General features: G+C 43.8%; 1 protein-coding gene across 5 annotated transcripts in view; it reads right to left on the bottom strand.

Annotated features, from left to right (window-relative positions):
* KMT2E (lysine methyltransferase 2E (inactive)) overlaps positions 1-9129 on the bottom strand; it is a 96045-nt gene extending 86916 nt beyond the window's left edge. For 2 of the 5 annotated variants that reach the window (XM_023640149.2, XM_023640150.2), the window contains exon 1: positions 8424-9129. The gene's annotated coding sequence lies outside the window, so the exon portion shown is untranslated. The remainder of the gene's footprint in view (positions 1-8423) is intronic. The other 3 variants (XM_070265368.1, XM_070265369.1, XM_070265370.1) reach the window with 3 other exon arrangements.
* Positions 9130-14439: the final 5310 nt, after the last annotated feature.

Raw genomic sequence — 14439 nt, 5'->3', positions numbered from 1 at the left:
ATTCAAATTATCATCCAAATTCACTATCAATATTTGCTATCACTGAAAGGAAATATGCCAAATGGGCCGGGCTTCTCAAGAGAACAGTGTTTTCCCTGTCTCTTGTCCCTTTCCTGTCCTTCCGAACTGTTCTACAATGACTGCGTATTTCTTTTATTACAAGGTTCCAGACATCATACACTGCTTTGTTCTAAGACTTACAGATGTCTGATGCTTTGCTGTATTAAACGTACCCTCTCACAACCCTTTTTAAAAGTACTGACTTGCATATATGTAAAAAACAACTTGTCTCAATGATTTCAGAAAAAAATACTTTACTTCAAAAAAATTACTTGAAGGATTTTTTTTAGTGGAGGAAGGGGAATAGCACCATAATTAAAATGCATAGTTTCAGCCTCATCTTAGAAATCAAACTGCTAGCATTAGTAGCAAACCATAAACCTAAACAATCATAACTCAAGGCTCATTTAACAATAATTCTAAAAGCTAACTGAGGAATTGGAACTACATCATTAAAAAAAAATAACAATCTAAGTACTTAATTTTAACTTCTATGTTCTGGATTTCAAATTAGACCAGCATTCAAGAAACTATTTTAAATGCCATTTGTGTAGAAAACTGTGCAGGAATACTACCTGGTGCTATCTAAATTATCTACACTTTTCTTCCTTAAAATTTCTTTTATTTGTTGTGATTACAAAAGTGACCCATATGCATTACAGAAACACCAGAAGAGAAAAGAAAAGAAAATTCCCACAATCCCAGTTACCCAGAAATGAACCGTTGCTAGAAACCTTGGTGCATTTGCAGCCACCATAGTAAAACTTATTCGGGCAAGAATTACCAATAGACTCGAAGTCTAGGAGAGGAAGGTCTAACGAGGAACAGAATATTTCCACAATCTCAAAATATCTCCCCACAAATTACTTAATAATGGCAAATGAGAAACCGTAACCATAGAACAGAGCAACTACTCAACACCTTAAGCAATCAAAATGAACATACTGGTAAGGGGCAAACAAACATCAAATCCCTCCAGATGATAGAAAAATACCTATTACTTAGCTAGTATCCCAGCCAAAAATGCAAAATCTGAAACTAATCATGAAGAAACCTTAAAAAAACCCAAATTGAGGGGCACTGTATAAATAACTAGCCTGCTAATATCATGAAAGACAAAGAAAGACTGGGGAACTCTTCTAGACTAAAGGAGACTAAAGAGACTTGAGAATTAAATGTAACCTGTGATCCTGGACTGGCTAACGTACCAGAAAAAAATGCTAATAAAGTGCTTAATTGGTACAATTGATGAAAATGGAATATGGACAATAGACTAGATAAAAGTTATTACATCAATGCTAAATTTCCTGAATTTAACCACTCTGGTTACCTAAGACACTTGTTCTTGGGAAATGCATACTTAAGCATCAAGGGCTGTTAAGAGAGCATGATGTATGCAATCGACTCTCAAATGGCTCAGAAATTTTTTTCTACATGTATAGAGGGAATAAAACAAATGTAATGAAATGTCTAAACTCAGGGGCCCTGGGTAAAGGGTATAAGGGAAGCTTTGTACTATTGATGTAACTTTTCTGTAAGTTTGAAGTTATTTCAAAATAAAAATTAAAATAAAAACCCTTTTTTTTTTTTTAGGATTTATCAACATACATACATGTATTTATATACATAACATTTGCATTTTTTAGTTAAAAAATGGAATCATCAGCTTGATATTAATTATTTAGTTTTAGAGCCCTCCCAAGTACATTTGAGCATCCCTGGAAAAAGGCAAGTGTTATCCGATGCATTAGAGGTGTCTTTCTTTTGCTCTCCATCCAAGGAAATTCCCACACACACACCATAAATCCTATCCCACCACCATCTCCTTAACCAGTCACAGCTAATTAGAGGCATCAAGATGGAGAATAGTGGCTCTCTGACACCTTGCCAATTCCTGTGAGGCCCAACTGTACCTTACTTTCTTCAAATAAATTCTGTGAGATTTCCCTATAGCCTTATAACAAATCTCTTACTTAAGCTAGTTGGAGATGATTTTTGCTCCTTGCATCCAAACAAACCCTAAAACAGCAGGCTTTTGAGAATCAGAAATAAATGGTGCAAAGGAAATAGTAGCTACTCAAATTAATCTTTCGTCTGTGGCTGAAAAATATTGTTTTGGTGGTTGCTTAATGATAAGATGTAATAAGGCTGTGTCAATTCAACCAATTATGCAGCTTCATTTAAAGAGAAGAAGAAAAGCCAGTAATTCCAAAAGGAACAATCTTATTTTCTCCAGAAGTTACTATGTATCAGACCAACCTCAGAGCCATGAATTCATGGCTACTAAAAGCACAGTCCTAACCACGCAAATCAGCCACATCAAGAATCTTCCCATCTTTTGCTCCATCATTAAACAGGAAATGGGTTTTCAAACTCCCGAAACTTGTCTTTCTTTAAACAACATATAGAGCAGGATAAGAGAAATTCAAGAGGTCTGTCTGTAAACACTCAAAAATAGAAACTATTATATTTCATTATTACTTTGTGAAATGAAAAGAAACATATTAGAAGAGTGTATCTTTCTCATAGTCTCCTGATGGGTGAACTTTTGAAAAAACAAAACTATGTTTTCCTGACAATATCCTAAGTGGTAACAGTTGACTGTTTTCACCACATTCCTCACTTTTTGCTAAAGGCCGCTGATGCCAGGCTTTACCTTATTCTTAGGCCAAACAGTGAGAAAAATACGAAAACATATTTGAGTTAAATAAATTTAAAGATTAAATAAGTTTAAAATAATTTATCAGGGTAAATTCTGTTTAAGTCTTTAAACAGAAATTATGTTTTAAATACCCGTTGAAAACAAAAGTCAACATAGATTAAAAAATTAAAATTTTTTTCTGGTCTCAGATAAAATATTAGATAATGTAATTATGGGAACTTGAACTTTAAAATTGTCTTACAAATACCACAAAGTAAAACTAACTCAATCCCACTGTTATATTACTTAGCTTTCTGCCACAGACTCAGGCCTTAAATGCTGCAACTATGTTGGCTATAACACAGGTGTGATTACTCAATATTATCTTTCTCAATAATAAACTTCAGGACCAAGAATGTTTATTCCCTCAGATTAACTCTAAATTGAGCAATCTTCTAAGAGCTGGTAGGAAATTCTCTCTCTTCTCCAATTGTAAGACTAGAATAAAGAAAACTGCACAGGGCCTGGCCGGATGGCACAGTGATTAAGTTTGCGTGCTCAGCTTCAGTGGCCCAGAGCTCAAGTGCTTGAATCGTGCCTAAGACCTATACACAGCTCACCAAGCCACGCTGTGGCAGTGTCCCACATACAAAAAATAGAGGAAGATTAACACGGATGTTAACTCAGTGACAACCTTCCTCAAGCAAAAAGAGGAAGATTGGGCAACAGATGTTAGCTCGGGGCCAGTTTTCCTCACCAAAAAAAGAAAACTGCACAAATCATTTTGTTTCTCATGGTGGCCTGTATATAGGTCCCTTCTCAAACCCAGATTTCACATGTACAGTTTTAAAATGCAAAAATAAGTATTTTAATTAAAACTGGACAAGTAATTATTTAATCATTAATTATATTATAATTATTTACTCATTAACAATATAATCTCTGTTTTGATAGCACAATTTTAATGCAACACATTAAAAAAAGAATTCTGTGACTGACCAGGTGCACTGAAAATGTCCAACATCTCAACACCTTAAATAGTTTTGGTAAATAACCAAAACAGATTTTCAATACAGCTGTAAAATTCACCTAACAGTAAAAAAAAAAGAAAAAAAAGGGTTTCCTGCACTATCTAAAAATAAAATTTGATTTTATGAGCTATCCACGAGGGGGAAAAAAGATTTTCTATTAAGTGAAAATATATATCAAGTGAAATATAAGACCAACGTTTTCTCGACTCTGATGTAGGTAAAAAGCATCCTAGTTACTAATGGTTAATAAAAACTTCTTCTATTCTTGAAGATACAAATAAGATCTAATTAACTTAGCCCAAGTGACCACCATTTGATTTTTAATATAGCACTTAGCATAAGTGTTCACAATAACAAAAGACAATTTCTTTTGGTTAATACCTACCTCTTTCTAAAATACTCATTTAATTTCAATAGCAAGATTTTTACAGTTAAAGACTGTCTACTTGAAATTTAGTGCATTAAAAACAATTTTCAAACACAAATACTGCTCTTCTATATTAAATAAATTTTTAGGTAACACAAAAATACTATCCTTTCAATATTAAGAGAAAAAAATGAGGCTCCTCCCACCATTTGCACATTACAAAAGAGACAGTAAAAAAGAGACAGTGAGCCAACTCAATTTTAAACCCAGCCTAAAAGCTAGCTAACATTTATACCACAATATCTCAAATAGTAACCTTCTTGTTATCTTGCCAGTCAACACAAAAATTAATTTTACTGTAAAAATAACTCTATTTCAACAATAAAAAGTAAGTCTCACTAAATACAAGTATTTCACATTTATTCTAACACATGACAAGTAACAGTCCCTGATCACCCTGAATATTTGAGATGTAAATGTGTTCACTTATACAAAAGCTTTAAATTCAACAAATAATTGAGCACCTACCATCTGCTAAGAATAAATCCTTTGGAGACAAAAGCTATTATACACTATTAAAATACTTTTTAAAAATAAACAGCATCTTTTAAGAAAACTCCATATTAATATTTCTTAAGCAGTTTTTGATAGCTCCTCAAGTCCTGTTGGTTTAAACATTTTAAACACACAATGGTAGTACACCTTTAAGTCCCAGCAGTAACTTCCAGAAAAGCAAAACTGTCAAGATTTACACAATACACTTTTAAAAATAAAACCATAGGTTTCTTTAAGAATTTGATGCATGAAAATGGATACATTATTCTTAGAAATAAGAAACAAATTTAAGAAGTTATAATTTCGCTAAGACCACTAAGGTATGTTTTGAAGGGTAGAATTTCTCCTAACTTATTAATTGGCTTTTCTCCTCACTTCCTCGTTTTTAGATCCAAGAAGTCCTAGAGCTTCCTGTGGTATATATGGTAAAAATTCTCCGGCTGGAAGCTGTGAGGAAGACAGACAAGCCACAATTGTTGAGAGTTATCAGAAACCTAAAGAGTTGAAGGGACATGGAGAAGCCCTGTAAGGTCTCTAACTTACACTGAGATCAAAGGAATCCTGTAACTTACACTGACAACAAAAGAGAAGTATGATCAAAATGTAGTCTCTAAAAATAAAATTTGCTCTCCTATTACATTATGATTTTCTACAAATCCACTTAACCAGATAAACAACTAATCCCTCAAACTCAGCTATCCTAAGAACAAAGACTATTTGACTAGTTTTCCCCCAAGGGACTAAATGTTTCAAAACTCTCTGGGAACAAAAATCATGCCTAACATTTTAATAAATTTACCTTGACAATCCTAACTTAAAACAGACAGCTGATTGAAGTATACATTAATAAAAACCAAACATTTATAGCTATGTTATTTATAAAGTAACCACTTAGAATAAAATGCAATATATTTTTAAAAGTCAGTCTCATTTTATAGGAACCAAAACATATCAAAACAAGAAGAAAGAAAACCCAAAGCAACGAAGCAGGCCAATGTGAAAAAGCTAGTCGAGTGAAGGCAGCTTTTCTTATAATTTCTAACGTGATACTGTTTGTTTGAAGCCCACTAAGTCCAAATGTTTTTTATATGTCTAGACCTGACCAAGGTCACCATCAAGACAGACATGGATACAGACAGTGCTCCCTCCTATGGCTACACAAACCAAATTTCCCTAAGAGTATACTGATTTCCTACACTAGATAGTAAGTTTAAAGTACCAATCTTCTGAATCACAGACCTTAACCACTCATCTATAAAATAAACGTACAGTCTTTCCACAGCAGTTAAGGCTCTGGAGTTAGACGATCACTCAGAGCATAGTACACATGAGTATTGACCCAGAATGCCTACAGAAACTCTCCCACAGCTCACATATTATAATAAAACACTGCAGAAGATTCTAAGTAAGGTTGTGTGCTCAGTCTTCCATGATGAAACTCCCTAAGTCAGTTATTTCTACAATTATTTTGTAAAACAGAAACATGAATCTAGCTCATATATGAACTTCGTGATTCTCTTATTCCATTGTAAAGATTTTAGAGCAGAATTTACAATGAAATAAGAGAATCATGAAAGGGTGTGTACTCCCCAACCTTTTTAAGTACTACTGGATTGAAAGGCACTCATCTTTCAGTTGCTCCGCAATCAGAATTGTCATTAAATGCCATTAATGACCCACTCATATCTCACCGATTAGTTCAGGCCAAAAGGATGGACCTCCCACTCCAGAGATGAATTCTAATCATTCACACTTTTAAAAACACAGTTAAATTACACCATTTAATTTTCTGCCTCGATCTATAAGATTCTGAAATTAGCATAAAATGGATTCAAGACCCTATCATGGTATGGCTTTTATTTAAAGTCTATTGAAACAAACTAAATTCCACACCCCAAAGCAGGTAAACAGGCATGTTTGGGGAAGAGGGGGGAATCAACAAATAAAGCCTTACTTCCTCACTTACGTAATTTCGATAGTATGCTATAAGACAATTTCAAAAGGCAGCAAGGCATGCAGCTTCACTTTACCAAATACACCATCAACTGAGAAAATTCTTAAGGAATGCTTAAATATTTGGGACAACTGGATGCAAAATATAGTAAAAAGAACAAGCATCTCCACACCCAGTGAAGTAACAGGTTTAGGCTTGTTTGAACAGCTCCCTAAAAATTAATCTGAAAGACTACAAAAATCAAAATTCACAAAATTTGTCAAGAGTTGGATGGCAAACAAGTCATACAAACTAGTCACATAACATAGGGTGCCCTTATACACTTACTAAACATTTTAATTTACTTTGGCAAACTGAATAAAGATGCTTGGATCAAACCGAACAAAAACTATTTGACCCCAAATAAGTCTTTTTAAAATATATATATATATTTAAGAGTACCTAGCCTCACTACCGAAATTTCTAAGGCTACCTGAGTGTTTTTATTTTTTCCACAAGTGGAGTCATTTTATTTGCCTCTCAGGGTAAAACCAATAAAATTCATCGGCTACAACGTAACATTGTAATTTGCAGTAAAATCAACACATTTTTGTAAACGGTTTGGGGAAGGAAAAAAAGCCCAGTCTTTTCATGTAAACATAATAAGCCTGTAATATGCTGCAGACAAACGCACTGCATGGGGTGTGGAGGACCCGAGCTGATTAGATTACCACAACATCAGCCTGGGGCCGCCATTTTTAGAATCTGTAAAGGACAAAAGAGGGAAATTCACTTTTTACTCCCCATCTCGGAAATTAAAGGGGAAAACGGGCCTCCTTTCCCATCAGGGACTGCTGTCTGCAGCCCGGAGTTGATGCACCTCGCTCCATTCTCCCCGAGGTCTCCAGAACTCCCCGCGCCTCACATTGTGCACAGCCGTTCCAGGGGCAAACAGGCCCAACGGGGCTTCCTCCCGGGCGCACCGGAGCGACTTCTGACTGGAAACTGTACCGCCGCCCGCGCAGGGCCGGCCGCGGGGCTCCGGGCCGGGCCGCGGGACAGCGCTCGGGTCGCCTCCCCTCCCCTCCCCCGTGCGGCACAGTGGACCGTTTGTTCCCCTCCCGTGTCCGCTGCCGCGGCGCCGGTGCCAAGCCCGCGGTCCAAAGACGCTGCTCTGCGATGTGCCATATTGTGGGTCCGCGGCCTCGGGCCAGCACCGGCCGGCGACAACGCGAGGGCAGCGGGGGAGGCGGCGGCGGCGGCGGCGGGGGGCGCGGGAGCCCACGTCCGCGGCGGGCTCGCCCCCTCCCGGGGCCGCCGAGGGCCGGGCTCGGCCCCCCACAAAGGGAGATGCCCGGCGCGCTCTCCGAGCCCCTCCGCAGTTACGGGGACACCACAGCCGCGGCCGCCCGTCAGGAGACGGCAGGACGGGGAGAAAATGGGGCCTAGACGGCTCGCCCGCACCTGAGCCAGATGCAGGCGGAAAGGCGGAGCGGGCAGCGCCCGGGGCCGCTTCCACCCGACCCCCGGCCGCCCTCCCCACCCGCGGCCCTAACCCCCGCCCAGCAGGGGGGCGCCCCCTCCCTAACTCCCACTCTCAGGGGGTTAACTGCCAGTTCCCCTTCCCCAGCCCCAAAACCCGCCATAATGCTCCCTTCCTAGGGACAGGGCAGCCAAGGGACGAACAGGACCCAAACGAGCCCCGCGCCGCCCCGGCCCGGACACGAGCGTCAGCGTCGCCTCCCCCGCCGCAGGATGAGGATGCGAGAGCCCCCTCCCCCTGGAAACACGCGTCCCTGCACCCCCCGGACGCCCCCGGAGACGACAGCCACTGACCTGGGATGTTCACACACCAGACGCCCGGACCCCGTTATCGGCTCGGCCCCCGCGACGTCTCTCCACACGTCCGCGACCCGACGACCCCCGGACAGAAGCCACTGCGGACGCCGGCCCCGGCTCCACACACCCCTCCCCAAACAGCAGCGCGCAGCCTCTTCGCCGGCGGCCGAGGAGCAGGGGCGGGGGCGCCCAGTCAGCCGGCAGGAACGCGGAGGCCACGGCGACGCTGCTCCGAGTGTCTGCGCCCCCTGTGCGGCCGCTCCCCGACTCAGCCTCGCTCTCCGACTCGGCCCCCTGCGCCCGCTCAGTGTCACTGCCTCTCGCTCTGGGAAAATGGCGGCGGCGGCGGCGGCGGCCGCGGCGGCGGCGGCGGCGGCGGCGGCGGCAAGTGCACGGGGCCCGCCCGCCCCGCTCCGCAGGGGCAGAGGGGGAGGGGACGAAGCCGCCCGCCGCCATCTTGCTTGTGGGCTGCCGCCCGCCGTGGCCTCTCCACGGAGGCTCCGAGACGGCCAACTGGAGGCAGCGGGGCGGACAGCATCTCCGTCTTTTTCACAACAGAGGCGTTCGACCGTTCGCCGAAGGTTTGGGGAAGCCTCGGTACTGGGTGGGATCGGGGTCGCCCCCTCCGCCCCGAGGAGCCCTCAAGTCTGGAAGTCGGGGAGCCTGGGCACGCCACTGCTCGGGACAAGCATCGGGACGGTGGGCCCGGGACGCCCCCCGCCCGTGCCCCTCCCCCCGGCCGGCCTCCGGCGCAGGGGAGCCGGCGGGGGCGTCGCTCGACGCCCACTGGGGGCTGGGGCGGCTCCAGTGCGCAGGCTCCGGGCGCCGGATAAAAGCGGAGCTAGCGAGTCGGCGGCGTCTCGATGGAGGAGCGAGAAACGGAAGAGACTGGGGGGAGCCGCCGCAGGAAAAACGCCGCCAGCGCCCGCGCCGCCTCCTTGCCACCGTGTATCGGGGTAAAAAGCTGCCGTCGCCGTCGGTGCAGTGGCCGTCGCCGCCGCCTCCTCCTCTCGGCCCCGGGGAAGGATTTCCCCGCCGGCGGGACAGCGTGCGGGGACGGAGGGGAGCGGGCGTTCCTTTATGTGGCGGGGATTAAACGAGGGAGGGACAGAGGGACGCTTATCTGGAAGCAAAACGGGGGAGGCCAAAGAATAAAACAAGGGTTTCCCCACTGAAAATGACACGGTGATTCCGGTCCTTGTTTTCGGGGTCTTTCCCCGAAATGGCGGTTTCCGTCTCCTCCTCGCCCCAGGGCGACCCGGGGCGGTGGGGAGGCAGAGGCAGCCCGACCAGCCAATCAGTGTCTGCCGTGCGCTGTCGGGCGCGTCGGGATTGGCTGGCGATGACCTCATGCTGCAGCAGCGGGCGGGGCCGGCGCTGTCGGGGGAGGCTGTGGCACAGGCAGAGAGGGCGAAGTGACGATGGCGATCGCGGCTGCCGCGGCGCTATGGAACCCCGGCGGCGGCGAAGGGACTCTCAAGGCTCTGCCCCGACCGTTTCCTCCTGTCCCTGCGCGAGGTGAGGGCCCCGGCTCGGCCTCTGCGAAATGCTGGGGCGCTGGCGCGGACGAGGAGACACGCTTTTGTCCCGTGACTTTTGTAACTGCGTCAGGGCAAGATGGCGCTGGGTCTCCTCGGGGCGCGGGGGGAGAGGCACGTCCTCCGCCGCCGCAGCGCATGTGACCGGGCTGCATTCCTCGGGGCTGGGCGCAGGCCCGGGCGGGGGCGGGGCGGGGCCGGGCGGACGAGCCTGGCGCGGTCGGCGCCGGCGGCCGAAGAGGAAGAGATGACTGTGCGGGCGCGTCCCCTCCCCCGCCCCAGCGCGGCCGCGGGGAAGCCCGAGGGACGCGCCCGCCCGGGTGGCGGCCGCGGGCCCCATCTGCCCACGTCCCTGCAGCCCCCTTAGGTGGGGCGGCGGGTGCTAGAGGAGAAGCGGGCTGCCCCGTGGGTGCCCGGGGGAAGCGGAGGGACTGGCTCCTGGGCCACGACGTCGAGGAGCGGCTGCTTTCCGAGAAAACGGGGTTTCCCAGACCCGAACGGAAAAATACTTCCTAAATTGGGAAGCCAGAGTGCAAGGTGTAAATAACACCCGGGAACACTTCATTTCCCAAAAGTTGGCCCAAGGAAGACGCCGTCGCGGTGCCGAGGGCCCTGTTCCCGTGTCTGCCCCCCCCCGTCTGTGCTTTCCCTCGCCCCCGGTCCTCCCCGTCTGTACGTCCTGCAAGAATGTGTAATCGTACCGGCGGGTTTGCTGTTGTCTTTAAGTGGAGGCGTGATTAGTAATACGGAATAAAAGCCGCCAGTGTTGTAATCCGTATGAAGTTGTAAGGCTCTTTTTGATACTTCTAGTCTTAAAAACGTTGTCTTTCTGTCGCCCTCTTACTATGGTTTTTAAAAATAAAAGATGACATTATAAGCTCTTTTGGTAAATGTTGTTCATTAAGATTTCTGAATCATTAGGCAATATTAAAGCCTACCTCTTTAAGTCATTTCTATGGAAGTGTGAACTTCAGTTTTAGTTTTGAAACCTTGGTGGGTGAAGCTCTCCACCAATTCAGAAGTCCGTAGAGTCTATATTGGCAGATCCAGTAAGAAGGACTAATTTTATGTTCAAGTACCCTCTTTTGGCCACACCCGTATACATAGTAGCTGTCCCCTGACTAGGGAAGCTTTGAAAGGCCTCTGCCCGCGGGCAGCTGGAGCGCAGGCACTTAGCCAACAAAGACATTTGCGTCTGAGCCCGGCTGGCGTTTTTGACAGAACACCTCTCTGCTGCTGGGAGATGTTTGCCGCACCTGAAAAAGATGGGCTTAACCTGGGCTCAGGGTTGTGCTGTTCACTTTAGTCTCTTATGTAGACTTGGTAGTTTGAAAACAAGACTGAGTTTTTAATTCACTTGTGTATGCTTGAATCCCTGCTAGTTTTGTGGCTGTCTTTTTCAGAGAAGTGACTGGGAATTAGCTGAAAAGCCCATAATTAAACTATTTATTAAGTAGTGCAAAGGTTTTAAAGTTCAAAGCTTTTTTTGTTTTTGTCCACTCTGAGTATAAAATGGGCATTTTGCCTGTAAGAACTCTCGGATAACTTCAAGGGTCTCTCTGTTCTGTGTGAGTTAAGTAAGGGCTTCCTTACCCTCCTAACAACTTTTATTCCAGTTTAGAAAAGGGGGACTAAATATGAAGTCAGTAGATTTGAAGATAATTTTCAGAATGTTCCTAGCCTCACTGTGCCTTAATAAGGAAAAGAGACCATTTTTCAAGCTAATGGAAACAAATCCTTGTTGTGTACTTTTCACTGGCGTGTGTCCTCATTGTTCCTAATTGCCAAATCCATGAACCTCTTGAGCTCTAATTTTTCTTTACGTTCCTGTAGCATTTTAAATATCACTTGAGGTTACTTCTTTTCTTTGACTTCCTTCGTGCGTTGTATGTTCTCTCTGGCCAATTGCAGTTGTGTTCTCCAGTCACACCCAGACTTTCATCTCGGAGCTGTAGGTGCAGTGTTCAGCTACTTGTAACTTAGTAGCTCCTATAAAGCTACTAAGCTTGCTACTTGATTCCTAAGAACTTTTAACCCGTTCCCTCAAATTTCTTTTGCTTCTCATCCTACATTTCATTATTTGAGTAAATTGTCCCCCAGCTTGCTTTCCCTTTTCAATTCGTCATCTCTTGGACAATTGCAGTAATCTTCTAACTGGGTTCACATAGCAGACATCCCCCGAGGGGCTAAAATGCATACCATCTCGAGTGCTGTGCTGTTGCACACCTTTGTGCCTTTGTCCACACTGCTAGAAGTGCCTATTCCCACCCTTGGATGACATGACTTGAGTCTTTGTCTCTGAAACTCTTCCAAATCCCTGTTCCCAAGTAAAATGAGCCATTCTTGACATTGATGACCCAGCCCAATGCTTGACGTTCAGGCGTCCATGTTTCTAAAGATTAATAACAAACTGCTAATAGACCGTACGGTCCAAACTGTAAAATACTGGCTTTCAGCCTATTTCAGAAAAACTTTTTTGACCACCAGATTTGGAGAAGAGATGGAGGGTTAGGAAGGCTCAGGGGCAAGGTGTTCTCCCCTTTCAGTTAGAAGATGGGAGTCGGGGCTGGGGACAGCTTATGGGACAGAGTTCTGCCCCCAAAAAAGTGAGAAGAAAAACTGGCCTTAGTATCTTTCAACATCCGTATTTCTCAACTCTAGAGGACATTTTAACCTGCAAACTTCAACAGTATGTAAACACTAGTGATTGAGTTTATAATTCTTTGATTTGGCGTTTATCGAGGTGTATAGTGCTGCTTGCTCTGGTACTAGAGGACCCAATTTGTTGTGCCCTTGAGTTTCATTAGTTTTTGGCACTTTTCTTGCTGTCATAAGTGTCAGCATGCCAGCCTCTAGTAGCTACATGTATTTTATGTATCATGAGGCTGGCATTCCAATAACAGGGCTTGTTAAAATTGTTTGTAAAATGAAACTCTGCAGTAAGACTGTTGTAGATCAAATTTGAGTTTTACAGCATAAACATTCATGACCCTTTTGTGTGCTCTTAAAGCTTTTTGGGATATTTTTGCATAGTTATTGTCTGTTACTTTATATTTTGACATATTTGCTGAAACTCAAGTTCAAAGTAAGAAAATACTGTGAATTACATGTGACTTTCCCTGGATTTTGTTATATGAAGTTTTCCTCTGCCCCGTCACCACCCCTGACTTTAGTGTCCTCAAAGTGTGGAATGAAATGATTTATATCTGAGAATTGTTTGAACTCAGACTATTAAATATACGTTAAAATGCTATAATTAAACAACATACACAGCCTGGTTATTTTAGCTTCCTGAAAAATGAATTAAATGCTGTCTTCCTGTGCAAGGTGTTATTTATGTTAACATCAAACCTGAAATCCATATTTGCAAACAGTGGTCAAAAAAACTTTCAAGCGTTGTGGATACTTTGAATCAACTTGATTCTTTTTCTTAAGGAGAGGTAGTAAGTTTATGCCTAAGTATCCAAAAAACATTTTGAAAGTTACCTATCCTCTGCTCTCCAACAAGATCAGGCCTATGGTGTCCTCCCTGTTGACTGTTCAGTTCAAGTTTGAAACATCTTTAAGTATGGAATTTTCTCTGGAAACTAGAAAGAGTGTTATCTTTCCATCTAAAGGAAGCAAATAGGAAGGTAGCAAAAGCTTACAGAGCACACTGTTCAAAGGAGTGGTTTAAAATTAGATGTAGTAAAAAGGGCTCCTTAATCTCCAGTGTAAAGTGTATCGAATGTAAAAATGGAGCCAGTGAAGAAGCGCTGTAAAAGCTATTGGCGGTCCTTTATTTGCTTGGAGAAGTGAGTGGTAGTTTACACAGAACAAAACGTCCGAGTGTGCTAATTTATTGACTGCATGTTCTATTTGGAGCTGGTAATGTGTTCTTTGTTTTTTAAAGAGAAGTATTTTATGGCATTTTTCCTTCAAGGCTTATGTTTTCTGTAAGCATTGAAGCATGTAGAGTTTATCTTATATTTGTATTTCTTATAAAAGAAAGTTGGGATTTGGGGTTTTGTTTGTTTGCTCCTTTGTTGTAAGCTGACCACAAAACAGAAAGTGGCATGGTCAGCGTTGTCTCTTTGAGGTACAGGATGTACCTTCAATGAACAACTATCTTTTATATGGTACTGGTCCTAATAAATTGGTTATTGACCTAGGGTAAGTGGTATTTCATACAACTTTAGCTTAAATCAAATTAAATTACATAGAAATCTTTCCTAGAGATTATATCACTTCAATATTTCTTATTCTCAAAAGTATTTAAAGTGCCCCTCCTAGCATAGATGTCTGTGTCTCAAATTTAAAACTATATTCTGGTTCCCCTGCCAGTAGTTTTGTTCCTGGGGCAGATGGGAGCTCCAGCTCTGATTTCAGTGAAATAATTTGCATTCCTACCCTCTTTTAAGACACACAAAACATAATTCCTAGCCCTTTACATTTTCAGTTAAGTTGGTAAGATAAACTACTCAGTAATTAGAACT

Source organism: Equus caballus, chromosome 4 (assembly GCF_041296265.1).
Source record: "Equus caballus isolate H_3958 breed thoroughbred chromosome 4, TB-T2T, whole genome shotgun sequence".
Taxonomy (NCBI): Eukaryota; Metazoa; Chordata; class Mammalia; order Perissodactyla; family Equidae; genus Equus; species Equus caballus.
Note: the sequence above shows the minus strand (reverse complement) of the source record. Positions and strands in the feature narration are given on the sequence as shown.